Source organism: Panthera pardus, unplaced genomic scaffold (assembly GCF_024362965.1).
Source record: "Panthera pardus isolate Hobbes unplaced genomic scaffold, ASM2436296v1 HiC_scaffold_24, whole genome shotgun sequence".
Lineage (NCBI taxonomy): Eukaryota > Metazoa > Chordata > Mammalia > Carnivora > Felidae > Panthera > Panthera pardus.
The window spans coordinates 17,771,699-17,787,530 of NW_026526810.1; the positions used below are offsets into that span (position 1 = coordinate 17,771,699).

Genomic DNA, 15,832 nt, shown 5'->3' on the forward strand with positions numbered 1-15,832 from the left:
AAACATACCTCCAAGCACAGATGTGCTCTTGATCTGACTCCTCTCTTTCTAGGAGTAGTTACCATCGCTCACTGATCTTGGGTCACAAGAAACAGAAACACAGGTTGGCAGGCCAGGCTGGAGTGCGAAGGCATGGGGCACACAGGTGTGTGTGGGGTGCCTACATGATGTATACTTTCTTGGATTGTGAGAAGTGCAACACTTCTTTGGTTCTTGGTGGACAGACAGCAAAGGGTTGTAGCTATAGCTGTTGGGCAGCCTCGAGGGCCGGTTGTTCTCCATCATTGAGATGTCTGAGGTCTGCAGAGCAGGTGGGAGTTGGTGCAGTGGGCCAAGGGCAGGGGCTATGCCTGCTTGTTCAGAAAGTGGCTGCACATGGGTCAGTGGGGGCTCTTGAAGCTGCTGTCCCCCTTGGAATATTGTGGTGTCCTTATGGCTGAGAGGTTGGTGTGATGGTGAACACAGAATTGTCCCCCAGCTGGTGCAGGTGGTAGTTGTACTGGAACTTCTGGCTCAGCATCAGCCACCTTGGCTGGGTCCAACCAGCTCTCTATGCCACTCTGGTGTGCTAATTCACTGAGATGTAGCCACAGCAAAACAGGTGCCCTGCCATTGTATGGTCCATGTGCTTTCTCTTCCTCATGCTGGCTGCCAGGGTCTGGTTGCTGCTATGCTCCTTAAGGTGCTAGATTCTGTGCTTGCACAGCTTGGTACTCTCCTCCTTCACTTGGATGGACTCCACCACCTGCCTTGGGGATGCTCAGTTTTTCCACTGTGCCATCCAGAAGGCTGACCACGGATTCCTCACCTGGGCAGCTGCTTAAGATCTTCTCCAGCTCAGCCACAACCATGGTGACATGGCTTGTGTCTCAGTCAGTGTTTTTTGGAGAAGTCTGAAGGCATTCATTTAGTGTTGCCTAAATGGGACACCTTGAAGGTCAGGTACTCCTTCCTGCATCTTCAGGGTCATGGAGACCTGAGCAGCTGATACCTATACTTCCCTCTTGAATCTGCCAAAACATTAACCACAATCATTGTAATTTAAAATCAAGCTAGCGTTAACATAACTAAGTGAAATTCATATTACTTATTTTTAATCCTAATTTACTGAAAGTGGAACAAATTTTATTGCATTATTTCTTAAGAAAAGACCACATTGTGGGTGCCTGCGTGGCTCATTCAGTTAAGCATCCAACTTTGGCTCAGGTCATGATCTCATGGTTTCAAGCCCCATGTCTGGCTCTATGCTGACAGCTCAAGAGTCTGGAGCCTGCTTCGGATTCTGCATCTCCCTCACTCTCTCTCTCTCTCTCTCTCTGCCCCTCCCTGACTCACACTCTTTCTCTCTCTCTCAAAAATAAACATTAAAGTTTTTTTTTAAATAAAAAAAAGAAAAGACACACATTGTAAACCAACTGGTGACAATGGCAGTGATCTGAGAAAATGAAGACCAAATAGGTTTGCCCTCAAATTACTCAGAAGTACTATTTATCTTGTACTGAATTTGTGTTTTTTTAGAAGTTTTTTTTTTAAAAATTGAGGTGAAATTCACCTAACATAAAAGTAACCATTTTACAGAGTACAATTCACTTCATAATGTTGTGCAATCTGAATTTGCTTTTATGGCTGTGGTTGAAAGTGAGAGAGGAAACCCCTGGTGTCTTATTTGTAGAGATACACTGACTAGTGAAGCTAAGACACATTCAAAATGTAAGTGGTTTCTATCCCATTTATAATTGCACCAAGAACTATAAGATACCTAAGAATAAACCTAACCAGAGATGTAAAAGATCTGTATTATGAAAACTATAGGAAACTTATGGAAGAAATCGAAGAAGACACAAAGAAATGGAAAAACATTCCATGTTCATGGATTGGAAGAATAAATATTGTAAAAATGCCAATACTACCCAAAGCAATCTACATGAAATCCTAATAAAAATTGCACTGATATTCTTCTCAGAGATAGAACAAACAACCCTGAAATTTGTATGGAAACACAAAAGATCCCAAATAGCCAAAGTAATGTTGAAAAAGAAAACCAAAACAGGAGGCATCACAGTCCTAGAGTAGAGGACTTTAGCCTTTACTAAAAAGCTGTAATCACCAAGAAAGTATGGTTTTGGCACAAGGACAGACACATAGACCAGTGGAATAGAATAGAGAACCCAGAATTGGACCCACAAATGTATGGTCAACTAATCTTTGACAAAGCAGGAGAGAGTATCCAATGGAAAAAATTCACTCTCTTTAGCAAATGGTGCTGGGAGAATTGGACAGCAGCATGCAGAAGAATGAAACTAGACCACTTTATTACACCATACACAAAAATAAACTCAAAATGATGAAAAACCTAAATGTGAGACAGGAAACCATCAAAAGCCTAGAGGAAAAAACAGGCAACAACCTCTTTGACCACAGCAGCAACAATTTCTTGCTCGACACATCTCTGAAGGCAAGGGAAATAAAAGTAAAAATGAACTATTGGGACCTCATCAAGATAAAAAGCTTCTGAACTGAAAAAGAAACCATCAAGAAAACCAAAAGGTAATGTACAGAATGGGAGAAGATATTTGCAAATGACATATTGGATAAAGGGTTAGTATCCAAAATCTATAAAGAACTCACCAAACTCCACACCCAAAAAACAAATAATACAGTGAGGAAATGGGCAGAAGACATGAATAGACATTTTTCCAAAGAAGATATCTAGATGGCCAACAGGCACAAGAAATGATGCTCAACATCACTCATCATCAGGGAAATACAAATCAAAACCACATTGTGATACCACCTCACACCAGTCAGAATGGCTAAAATTAACAACTTAGGAAACATCAGATGTTGACTAGCATGTGGAGAAACAGGGACCCTCTTTCAGTGTTGGTAGGAATGCAAACTTGTGCAGCCACTCTGGAAACCAGTGCGGAGGTTCCTCAAAAAAACTAAAAATAGAATTACCTGACAACTCAGCAATAGCATTACTAGGGATTTATCCAAAGGATACAGGAGTGCTGATTCATAGGTGCACATGTACCCCAATGTTTATAGCAGCACTTTCAACAAGAGCCAAATTATGGAAAGAGCCCAATGTCCATCAACAGATGAATGAATAAAGAAGATGTGGTTTATATAAACAATGGAATACTACTTGGCAATGAGAAAGAATGAAATCTTGCCATTTGCAGCAACATGGATGAAACTGGAGGGTATTGTGCTAAGTGAAATAAGCCAGTCAGAGAAAGATAGATATCATATGTTTCACTCAATGTGTAATTTGAGAAACTTAACAGCAGACCATGGGGGAATGGAAGGGGAAAAATAGTTTCAAACATAGAGGGAGAGAAACCATAAGATGTTCTTAAATACAAAGAACAAACTGAGGGTTGATGGGCGGGAGGGAGGGGGAGAAGGGAAATGGGTGATGGGCATTGAGTAGGGCACTTGTTGGGATGAGCACTGGGTGTTGTATGTAAGTAATGAATCATGGAAATCTACTGAAGCCAAGAACACACTGTATACACCGTATGTTGGCTAACTTGACAATAAATTACATTGAAATTTTGAGGGGAAAAAATAAACAAAAAAATAAACAAAAAGAAAGAAAATGTGTAAATATGAAAAAAACACAACATTTAGGCGGTTTCACACAGGAAATGAAGAATTTGTCAAAAAACAAAAAAATTAGAGAAAATATGGAATTTAAAGACAATAGTATCAGATGTTTAATATTACACATCTAAACATTAGTACTTTGCTGTCTTCTAATAAAGCTGAACTTTAGGAGGTTAGACTACAAGGTGATACTTGTGAAAAATAGTATTGATATAGTCCTTGGAAATGCTGGGTGAATATGAAGCAAGAAGTATACAGAAGTACCACCAATATGACAAGTACAGCTAGTGACATAGTTCTCTATTTTTCCTGATGAAAGCACAGATAATGTAAACATAATAGTAGCCCTTTTGGTAAATGTCCAACTGAATATGGTGGTGGTGTGAAGGAAGAAGTTAATCTTTCAGCTTTATTATTAATAAACACAACAAGCTCTGAATTGCATGAAGCCATGAAGGATAACCTACTTAACAAAGGTGGTTTAGAACTTTTTAGTTTTGCATAAGAGGTTGTTCAGATGTTGATGTGACAGTGACAGGTAACTATTCTGGACCAGGTACCAGAATAAGAAACTTGTGGCAGGATATAAGTCAATCCATGGTTTTTTTCACTGAGAAAGCTCTTTTCTCCCCCATAAAATGTCTGCATGTTCATCATTGTATTTAAAGATGGGGAGATTGATTAGAAATATAAATCCAGTTCTCTAGCCCTTCCATTATCCATGTCTTTTGCAGCTCTTCCCAGCAGAAAATTAAATCCATTTTCCCCTCTGTCTGGTTTTTACATGTGTTGGCTAATAGAATGCAGAAGAAGAAAAGGTAATTTTGACTCTATGCCTCACAGAGCCTTGGCTGAGTCTCTCTTGGACCCCTGACAATTCTGAGCTAGTCTAATGGGTGACAGGAGACAGAAGTCTCCATTACTTCCACTCTGCCAACAGCCTACCTGCTCCCAGACAAGTGACACTTCCTAGCACAACCACTCCCTCCCTGAACAGCCTGCTGATAGCAGCTGCCTAGAGAAGTGCAGCCAAGCTTCACTGAGTCTGGCCTGGGTACCAGAACTGACCAGATGACACAAAGACATAAGAGCAGTCATCAACAATTATTCTAAGTCCTAGCACTTTGGGATAATGTAGTAAAAATTGTGCATTATGTAAAGGTTGAGGTGTTAGCATTTGAGATGATTCATTTTATGATATACCATGAGAGCAGATCAGAAAAACCCTGGTATTGTATATCTGTGTGTGTGATGGTTATTCAAAAGAAAAGTTCTGCCAAGAATGTTTAAACTTCTGAACAAACTTGAGTGTTAAGATGAGAAGACAGTTTGGTTCCAACTTTTCTATCATATAAATGGTAAAACCAGATGTGCCCCCTTGTCTGTTATCTTCAGTTTTTTCTGTGATCCTAATACTTCTCTTCAAGCAGGAAAGGCAACATGGATTTCAATGACAGATAAAACTGAAGGGCAGAAGTAAAAGTAAGAAATGTGGAAGAATTATGTCTACTGATTATATATAGTAGGTGTATCAGAGTTTGCAAAACAAACAAATACAAGATGTCCAGTAAATTTGAATTAATATTAATAAAAAATAAGTGAATTTTAGTGTATGTCTAAAATATTGCATAGGGCATACTTACACTAATATATATATATATATATATATATATATATATATATATAATGTATAGTTATATATATAATATAGATATATATAGTTGATATACAAGTGTATATGTGTGTGTGTGTGTGTGTGTGTGTGTGTGTGTGTAGTTGATATGAAAGTTAAATTTAACTGGGCCTGTTGTATTTAATGTAGTAATCTTATTACATCATTTAAATTACATTTGTAATTCATCATTCATCATCTATGATTCTGGTTGTCCTTGCATTATTGTCATAACTTCCATGGACAGTACTGGCAAAAGCTAGGGGTGTCTATTTCAGGACAGTGATGTCTGCTGAGTGATACATTGTGCACATGCTCCTGTTGACTCAAATAGAAATTGGGGTCTAGAATGATGATGGGGGAAAAGAAGTGAGCAAGAAACAAATGAAATTTGTTTCATGTAACAAAAGCTGGAATTTAACAGGGGTTCCATAAAGAAACACTATTTTTCATCAGGGAAAAATTGAAACACACACACACAGACACATATGCAGGCACACAGACTTTAATAGGCATGTACATGTAATGCATAGACTTCTTTTTCTGGGCTTAAACATATAAAAAATTCTTGTGCTGAATGTAAGATCATCAGTTTTCATTCTCTATGTTGAGATTGCTCTGAAAAAAAATCTGAGTTCTTAAAAATAATATATACATTTCTGAGGCAAAGTACTCCATAAAAAAATCTTATCTTCAGCTTATATTTCAGTTAATGATTCTAGAAACTTGAATCTGAACCCCATTGACTAAAAGAGAGGCTGGGTACCCAGGAAAAATGACCCTATGTCACCATGGGAAGGATATGTGATAATGACATGCCTGGTCCTTCCCCAAAGAGACCCATCACCATTTACTCAGATTAAAAAAAAAAAAAAAAAAAAAAAAACACTGGGGAATTGACATGTCTAGATCATACCTGCTCCCTGGAAGCCACTTGCACCCAGTGACTCGTCCATAGGTGAATACAAAGCCCCAGCTCTCTTGCCTCAAAGATGAGCTGGACTGAGGTATCATGGTGCACTCACTCCCTCTGCCCTTTCTTGCTTTCCTCCCTCTCACAGTGTGGTTCCTGAGAGCACTCCCAATGAACCTCCTACACACAGTTCTCAGAGTCTGTTTCCCAGGAAACCTAACCCTTAAGAGCACGTAATTCTATAATCATTAAATGATTCTCACTTGGACCAATCAAAAATAGGAGGTTTAGTTTTATTTTCTCAGCAACTGGTAATTGGAATGGAATTGTTTAAGGATTTTTTTTTTGTCATGCTGTTGACTCAGAGGAGTCCTTGTGGGGTCTATCTCCATGATAAGCTGAAATCATCAAACACCCTGCCTTGCCTGCTGATTTCTTCACAGTGTCTAACCATCCTTGAGATAGAGCCCTGGCTAATAGGAGCTGCAAACGCATCTGTAAACACTGGTTTACTTAATCTATAAAGGGATTTCTGGGGCAGGAATAAAAGGAGAAATAGTGAAAAATTCTCCCCCCTCTCTCCTTCCCAGATGGTGACAGACAGTTCTCTGCTGCTCAAATTTAACATTGGCCGACTCTGGATACTAACACACTGGATCCCCTTCTGTGGGCAGAAAGAATGGAGTGGGGCTGGCTCTTGGTGGAGGGACATGTTGGGGGTGAGATGGTGGTGCTAAATATCTTCTTCTGATATTTAAGCAATGTCCAACATTTAGCACTGCCTAGAGTTCCCAACTTCTTTGTGTGTTAAATTTCAATGGGACACTTAAAACTGGCTATAATGCAGATTTTCCAAACTCAACATATTCGTAAATAAACTCAATCCCTTTGCTCCTGATTGCCATCCTTGCTCACCTTGTATTCCCTGTATTGGTTGTTAGTAACTGTACTCATCCTGTCCCCCAAATTGGAAATCTGGAAATTATTATTGACCCTATCCTCTTCCTATCCTTCTGCCTACCTCCATGTAATCAGTGGTCCAGTTCTGTTGAGTCTCTCTCCTAAATATCTCTGAAATACATCCCCTCTAAGTTATCCTCAGAGCCATTGTGAATTTCAGGACCCCATTCTCTCACGCTCTGACTATTGAAAGAATCTCTTATTAGGTCAATTTACCTATAGTGACCCCCTTCTCACTCTTCTGTTACTCCTCCACTAGATCTGATCCTGTTTTCTCTTGGTTTGGCATTGAGAGGTGACATAGCCCTTCAAGACTGGCAACTTATTCAGGTGATTTTAAAATGTGATCTATGGAGTCTGGAATAAGTCTGCTTTCATCAGTTTTAGATCCTGACCTTGAATAAAGGTATTCTCAGCTTGGGAGGATTTGGAAACTATTGTGATGCAGTACTGACTATTTGTATTTCCTCCAAGTTGCTTCACAAGTATTTTCTCTTGTCCATGGATCTTCTCTGTTTGGAACAGTCTTCATTGTTTTTACAACTTGGTAGATCACTGATTATATTTCAAAATGAAGCTTGAAGGTCGCCTCATCTTGGAAGCCTCCCTAAACTGAGGGGCAGAACTCTTAAGAGGCCATTCAGTTTTATCTTTTACCATTTGGAATGGAGAAAAAGTTCCCACTTCCAACTCTGCAAATTCATGACTTTTTAGACTCTATTTTCTTTTATTCCTACTGCCATTTCATTTCTGCACTCATTTTATTTTTTCATAAAAATGTACTAACTGCAACCTGTCACAACTAGTGTAGACTAGTTCCATTTTCCAACCTCTTCCCCTTGAGCTATAAATTCATTAGGCTTATGATCTGACTCCTGAGTCATTACAAATAATGGCTTTACTAGGTATTTTGCTACTGTATTACATAGATTGTGATCCTTTTGGCCTTCAATAACAATTTTCTCACTAGTATGCTGCCTGGCACCTAAGTTAATGTCACATATTCTAAATTTTTCATGATGCCCCCAATCCTGATACTAATTTTTGTGTGTGTGTGATAGATTAGATTTTGCTGTGGTAATAACTCCAAAATGTCTTGGTTTAAAGAAGTAGAGATTTTTTCTTCTTCATGGTACATGTCTACAATTGGTTGGGTTTCTACATTGTGGTCATTTTGGTCCCCAGACTGTCAGGAATGTGCCATCTGGAGTGTGGATGGTTTCTGTGGCAGGGAGCAAGAGCCCATTGTAAATCCCACATCAATCCTTAAAGCTTCTGCCCAGCAATGATACACATCACTTCTGCTCACACTTTGGTGGTCAAAGAATTCTGTGTGGCCACATCTCACTGCAAGGAGGTGGGAATAAAGTCCTATCTCTGGAATGGGGAATATTTGATGCACTGAACTCATGGCCACCATGTTTCAGTTCATTGATACTTGGAAATATGCAAGAATTTAGTAATTTTATACTTTTATTTCTTTTTAAAAAATATTTTATTTTTAAGTAATCTCTATGCCCAACATGGGACTCGAAATCATATCCCAAGGTCAAGAGTTGCATGCTGTACTCACTGAACCAGCTGGGCACCCCTTGTATATTTTCTTTTCATTTTTTTAATTTACTATTATTATTTTCTAAATGTTTATTTTTGAAGGAGAGAGAGAAAGAGAGCAAGTAGGGGAGGGGAGAGAGAGAGAGGGAGACACAGAATCTGAAGCTCCAGGCTCTGAACTGTCAGCACAGAGCCTGATGTGGAGTCTGAACCCACGAACTGTGAGATCATGACCTGAGCTGAAGTTGGTCACTCAACCAACTGAGCCACCCAGATGCCCCTATTTTCTTTTTAAAGATCTTTAATTGTTAGATTTTTCTTTGTTCACTTTAAATTATGATTTGGAACTCATTTATCCTGTGTCTAGTTTGTCTAGCTTTGTCATTAATCTTTTAGCAAACATGTTTACACATATTTTTCTATCAACGTTAAGAAGTATTGAGAACTCTCATACATCGCCAGAGGGAATGTTTAGGGAATGTTTAGAAAACATTTTGGCAATTTCTCAAAATGATAAACAGAGTTACCACATGACCCAGCAATTCCACTCCTAGGTATTTGACTAAGATTTGAATATATCTGTCCACAAAAAATGTGCATACCAATATTTACGGCAGCATTATTAATAATGCCCAAAAAGTGGAAACAGTCTGAATGTCCATGAAATGATGGAAGAATAAAAATGTGGTGTATCTATACAATGGAATATTACTCAGCTTTAGAAAGAAAGGAATGAAATACTGATATGTGCTACAATATGCTGAACTTCAAAGCATTAACCACAAATAATGAACATATTGAAATATATTGAACATAATGAAATAACCAGTCATGAGGGACCACATTTTTATATGATTCCATTTATAATAAATGTGTAGAGTAGGCAGGCTGCCTGGGTGGCTCAGTGGGTTAAGTGTCCAACTCTGGATTTTGGCGCAGGTGGTGATCTAAGAGTTTGTGGGATCAAGACCCATGTCTCACTCTTCACAGATGGTGTGGAGCCTGCTTGGGATTCTCTCTCTCCCTCCCTCTCTATCTGTAGGATTTGAAGTCTGCTCCATAGCCAATGATACCCACAAGTTTCAAGATATTGTTCATGAGAACATATCAAGAAACCAAAGCAAAAATGATAATTGTAGAATAATTTCTGTGACTATATTCCCTAAAGCCAGGATTCACTTGGGCAAATGCCAAACTTTAACCTTGTAGTTGTGTACACATATTACAAAAGAGGAAAAACATCATCCTCTGTGATTCTCAACAGAGTCGAAGGGAAATATGGATAGAAGATTTTGTTTTTTGAAAAATCATATTTCCACTTACTATTGCTTTCATTTGTTTCCAGTCATAGTATTCATTTAGATGTCCCAGATAAATTAAAGGAGGGTATGGGTTATTTCTGTTTGTCCAAAGAGCTCATGGGTCAAACTGAATTTAACAATTGCATTTGATCTATTGTGTGTGTACCTACAAGTGCATATAACATATAAATGTTCTGCACTCATGCTAGATCACAGCTCCCATAAACAAGGGGTCATGTCTTCTGTGTCTTTCACATGGAGTCCAGGAAAGCATAGTATATATTTATGACACAACCTTGGTTTCTTCAATTGTAAATGCTGGATAATGGCTATTTCTCTCACAATGACTGTCAATGTGGGTAAATTTAAGTAATAATATTCAAGACGATGTATACAAAAACTGAGTTTAGCCCTGATATTTTCAGTGGTGAATCTTCACTGAGAAGAAAACAAGTGAGGAGGAGAGATTGGGGATTTGGATGTGGGGGTTCCTGCTGTGAGCCATTCAGTGCATGGAGCTCCTGGGGGTGTGACAAGGCCTACAGGCTTATGGAGGAACAGAGGTCACTGAGCAAGTGAATAGCCAGGTCCATGATGAGCGGTAACATCTCCATATCCCTCACAGGTTAGCTGGCTGAGTAACATGAGCTCAGCCCTCTGCTGTGGTGACAGCCACATATATTATGGCCATGTGGTCCCTGAGTGCTGTGGGTCTTACTCCTTATCCTGGGATTCTCTGCACTTCCCCATCTTTAATTTTTTTTTAATTTACATTTATTTATTTTTGAGAGACAGAGATAGACAGAGTGCTAGCAGGGGAGGGGCAGAAAGAGAATGAGACACAGAATCAGAAGCATGGAGCTCGAACTCACAAACCTGAGATCATGACCTAAACCAAAGTCAGACACTTAACCGACTGAGCCACTCAGGCACCTCTGCACTGTCCCATCTTGAGGGAAGCTGTGGCTGGGCCCACAGTAGCCAATTCAGGTAAAAGCTCAGGATTATGAGGATAAAGGTGAATTTGGGCTCATGTTAAGAGCTTTCTTGCTGTTCAGTTCATTGACTATAGGACTGCCTGACAGATTTGTCAATTAAAATATAGCACACCTATTACTTATGAATTTCAGATAGATGACAAGTAGTGTTTTAGTATTAGTATATCCCAAATATTTCACATTTAGCTTGGAGTCCTGTATTTTATCTGGCAATGGTAAGTTGTGAGATATGTGAGATATTTCAATCTCACATATAGCACAGAATCATAGATTTAAGTGGAACCTTTAGGGTTTACTTATTCACTGCACTGCATTAGTTAAAACATATCTGAACTGCCCTAATCAAGATTAGATCCTACCTTTATTTTTTTTTTTATTATTTTTTAACGTTTATTTATTTTTGAGAAACAGAGAGAGACAGAACATGAGCAGGGGAGGGACAGAGAGAGAGAGAGAGACACACAGAATCTGAAGCAGGCTCCAGGCTCTGAGCTGTTAGCACAGAGGCTGACACAGGACTTGAACCCATGAACCATAAGATCATGACCTGAGCTGAAGTCAGACACTTAACTGACTGAGCCACCCAGACACCCCTAGATCCTACCTCTCTTAAAGAACTCCTTTACTTCAAGGAAATTCTACAATCTATTCTAAATCTATTTTTGAGGCATCTTTAACCCATGTGTATGTGTGGTGAATGTGTGTGTGTGTGTTTGTGTGTGTGTGTGCAAGTATATGTGTGTGTATGTGTGTGCTCATGCACCTCTGTGCATATGCATCTGAGGGCATGAATATTAATATGTGTGTTCACATCCATGCAGCAGGTAGAAAGAAAGAGCGTCTGAGCTCCATCCTTCTGTAGAACAAAGAAGTGTGTACTTGAAGACCTGGATTAGGTCCTGTGTCAGACTTGTCTTCTGTCATTTGTGAGCACTGGAATTCTTAGTGAGTCATAGGGCCTGGCAGAATAGGACACTTTGTAACAGTCTCAGAAAATAGAAGATGATCTTAACAAAGACCTATTTATTCCACACTCTAGGCAAGATCTCTTTAAAAAAATGAAAGGCAGGATGAATAAAATATGCCAAATGATACTTTCAAAGGCAGGAGAATCGTGTTTCTTGTGCCTTAGCATATAATTTACAAAATTGAGATGTCAGTCACTATAAATGCATGTGATCACTTTTTTTTTGAGGTGTATAAACTTTCTAAAATGAGAAATGAAGGAAGCACTCAACAACTCATGTCAGGAGTCTGTTTATAAAGAAATTTTTTACATGTTGGAAGTATGGCTAGTAGCAAATTTGATGTTATTCCTACATATGGAGAAAGAAATGCATATTTTGACCTTTAAAGGAGAAAAAGGCACTTTGTGGCCTTATCCAATTTCACAGCAGACATCTATGTAAATTATGCAACTTGCTCTTGAGAACAGCAAGGTGGTCTCTCAATATTTTCTTTTTCTTGGTTTAGTTTCAAGATTAAGAAGTTGATGCAGCTGAATGGAATTAACTTTTTCGTTATTACCTTCTTCAAATTTTTATCCATGTAAATTGTTTTCCCCAAAGAATAGAAAAGAATGATATAAATCATTGGCGGGTTGCCATCAACTCTGCAGCTATTTCTAAAACTTTCAGTGCAGTATGAGGTATGCATGTTTATGGATGTGTGTGTCTCCTTCCCCACCACTTCTAGTTAAGTTGTATTTAAAATAAGTAAGGATCTTTCTTCCAATTCAAAGATAATGTTTCTGTGAAAGCAATTCCCCATTCTCCCTGCACAGAATCCAGCTTCAGTGATTGATCTCCTCCAGTGTAGCCCCTGGCTGGCATTCTGGAACCCCTTTCCTAAGCTGGACACCATGCTTCAAATGCCAGCAGAAGGGAAGAGGGTACTTGGTTGTGTTAAATAACAAAAATTCAACTGAGTAAATTTAAAGATCTAATTGTTTTTTTTTTTTTGTTAAATTTTTTAATGTTTATTTTTGAGACAGAGAGAGACAGAGCATGAATGGGGGAGGGGCAGAGAGAGAGGGAGACACAGAATGGGAAGCAGGCTCCAGGCTCTGAGCCATCAGCCCAGAGCCTGACGCGGGGCTCGAACTCAGGAGCCCCGAGATCGTGACCTGAGCCGAAGTCAGACGCTCAACCGACTGAGCCACCCAGGCGCCCCAAAGATCTAATTGGTTTTATTCAACACTTTATGAATCAGGCAGCATCCTATCTAGTAATAGAAGGGAGCTTTCAAAGGCTATGCAAATGGTAGGGGGATTACTAAAAATTTTTTTAATGTTTATTTACTTTTGAGAGAGACAGAGACAGAGTGTGAGCAGGGAAGGGGCAAAATGACAGAGAGACCCAGAATCTGAAGCACAGGCTCCTGGCTCTGAGCTGTCAGCACAGAGTTCAACGTGGGACTCGAGATCATGACCAGAGTGAGTTGGATGCTTAACCAACTGAGCCACTCAAGTGCCTCAATGGCAGTTTTTCTAAAGGCAGAAAGGGGGCTGGAAAAATAAATTATTAGAAGAGAATACATTGTCTCAGGCAAAGTCACCCTCCTAAGGAAAGTGGAAAGGGTCCACCGAGCCGATTATTTCACTAGTGCTACCCAGGTAATTCTATGTTGACTGGCTAAAAGTTATATTCTGGGAAGGTGAAACTGTAGTTTTGGTTCTGTATAAGTCTTGGTTTGCTGATGTGAGGCTTATCACAAGTGATACCATTTTTATCCTGTTTTCTATTTTTTAACAGCTATCCCCTAATCCTCTTTATTTCAGTATTTAATAATCTTTTATTCTGCAAATATTTGTTCAAGACCAGACATCCCACTAAGCTCTGAGATATAATAGTGAGAGGATAAAACAAAGACCTGACTTTGCCCTCATAGAACTTACAGTCATGCAGAAATAGACATGAATCCAGTAATCACACAAACATTTTTTGTTCTTTAGCAGGTGAACCTCCCTCAAAGGTACATGATAGACACATTAGGGAGCACAGAGACAGCTTCCCTGAGAAAAGTATAATTAGCTGGGAGGCAATTTAGTTTGGCAAAGGCAGGTGGGGGTGGGAGAACAGTACAGACAGTTTCAAAGTGTATGCAAAGAACATCTAGTGGGAGAGAACAGTGCATTGTTCAAGAAATCAGAAGAAACAGCATAACCAGAGCAAAGAATGAAAGGAGCATGGGACAAGGTGAGGCTGGAGCCATTGGTTGGGGCCAAGTTATGCAGGATTCTGGGGCACATAAAGGATTTTGATTTGTGGTGAGGATTGGTTTATAAGCTCAGTTTGTTTTTGAGAACCACATTAGGTAGATTGCTGTAGCCTTCTAGCTGCCTGTACATCTTGGTCACCTATGACATCAGAATAGATGGCCTAATATGGTTTGTCTTTGTGGTGATAATCCAACCTTCATAATTGCCTGAGTGGAGTCAAGAGAAAGCACAGGGAGACCAGTTAGAAAGATGTTTTCAGATAAAAGATAACAATGACTTCACTTTTCCAGCAAGCTTCCCATTTTTCCTGTAATTGAATTCTTCTCTGGTATCATTTCCCTTCAGCTCAAATAACCTCTTTAACAATTCTTGAAATAGTGGCAACTTTGCTGCACTTTGTTTAAAAATGTCTCCCTTTGTTTTAAAAACTTATTTTTGAAGTTTATTTGTTTATTTGAGGGCAACAGAGGCAGAGCAAGTGAGGGAGGGTCAGAGTGAGGGGAGAGAAGAGAGAGAATATCAAGCAGGCTTCATGCTGCCAGCACAGAGCCTGATGCAGGGCTCAAACTCACAAAACACAAGATCATGACCTGAACCAAAACCAAGAGTTGGATACTTAACTGACTGAGCCATCCAGGAATCCCTTAAAAAACCTTATTTTTGAAGAGTATTTTCTCTAGACATAAAATTCTGGGTTGACAGTTTTTTCTTTTAGCACTTTAAAGATATCATTACATTGTCTTCTGGACCATATTGTTTCTGATAAGATGTCATTAGTGATTGTTACTGCTTATCCTTTGTAGGTAATGTGTCTTTGTTCTGTTTCTTATATTCTACATATGAGTGAATCATATGGTATTTGTCTTTTTATGACTTATTTCACTTAATATTGTACCCTCTAGGGGCACCTGGGTGGCTCAGTCAGTTAAGCATCTGACTTTGGCTCAGGTCATGATCTCACATTCGTGGGTTCAAGCCCCATATCAGTCTCTGTGCTGACAGCTCAAGAGCCTGGAGCCTGCTTCAGATTCTGTGCTCCCTCTCTTTCTGCCCCACCCCTTCTCACTCTCTCTCTCTCAAAAATAAATAAACATTAAAAAAATAAAAACATTGTACCCTCTAGATACATCTATGTTGTTGCAAATGGCAAGGTTTTTTTCTTTTTTTATGGCTGAATAATATCCCATTGTACATATATACCACATCTTCTTTATTCATCTATGCATGGACCTTAAATTGCTTTCATATCTTGTCTGTTATAAATAATGCCACAATATGGGGCGCCTGGGTGGCTCAGTCAGTTAAGTGTCCGACTTCGGCTCAGGTCATGATCTCATGGTTCGTGAGTTCGAGCCCCACGTCGGGCTCTGGGCTGATGGCTCAGAGCCTGGAGCCTGTTTCAGATTCTGTGTCTCCCTCTCTCTCTGACCCTCCCCCGTTCATGCTCTGTCTCTCTCTGTCTCAAAAATAAATAAACATTAAAAAAATAATAAATAAAAAATGCCACAATAATCATAAGTACATATATTTTTTTTAAAAATTCATGTTTTTATTTTTTGGGGGGTGAGCACTAAGTAGTGGAATTATTGGTAATTCTAT

General features: G+C 39.2%; 1 pseudogene; it reads right to left on the minus strand.

Moving 5' to 3' along the window:
* Nucleotides 1-281: 281 nt before the first annotated feature.
* Nucleotides 282-7,154, minus strand: LOC109258135 (E3 ubiquitin-protein transferase MAEA-like; annotated as a pseudogene).
* Between the last annotated feature and the right edge of the window lie 8,678 nt (nucleotides 7,155-15,832).